Genomic DNA, 693 nt, shown 5'->3' on the forward strand with positions numbered 1-693 from the left:
TTTGTAAATAATGTCTGACTGCTGCTGAGCTTCTTATAGATATCTCTGTAACTTCTCTGATCACTTTTTACTGACTAATGAAGTAGAAATGCTATCACTTACAACAGTGTCTTTATCTCTTTCAGCTCTGTTATCACACTCAATCTTCAGATCAGCAGTTAACTCTATATCTTCTTCAGATCAGTCTCTGACTCTAAGTAGCACAGTTCTTCTCTTTACTGTAAGTCTTCTTGTAAGTAATTTCTTACAGATTCTAGCTAACAGTTCTTATAAAGCTCTCAGTGTTATCAGTGTCTTCTACAGCTCTGCAGATCTATGATCATTCTCTCTCTGTCTACATAATCTCTGATCAGATATATGTAAATATATCTAGATTTTCTATTAATAATTCTCACACTGCAGCATATTTTCACAATTTCATTATTAATAAGAGATAAGTCTCTGAGTATCTGCAAAATTCAGATAATTAAGATAATGTGAATGTTATGAATTCATAATAAGAGTTGATCTGAACAGATGAGCTCTCTCTCTGTATCTCAATTATTTCTGAGCTGAATACTTCAGTATAACTGAAGAAGTAAATACAGCTTTATGAGAAGTATCTAATTACATATGCAGACAGCCAGCTCTTAAGACTTTACTATAATTATATATACTCTGATATCTGACTTCTCTGAAGTCTGTGCATTTCGT

This window comes from Blastomyces gilchristii, assembly GCF_000003855.2.
Source record: "Blastomyces gilchristii SLH14081 genomic scaffold supercont1.3, whole genome shotgun sequence".
Classification (NCBI taxonomy): Eukaryota; Fungi; Ascomycota; class Eurotiomycetes; order Onygenales; family Ajellomycetaceae; genus Blastomyces; species Blastomyces gilchristii.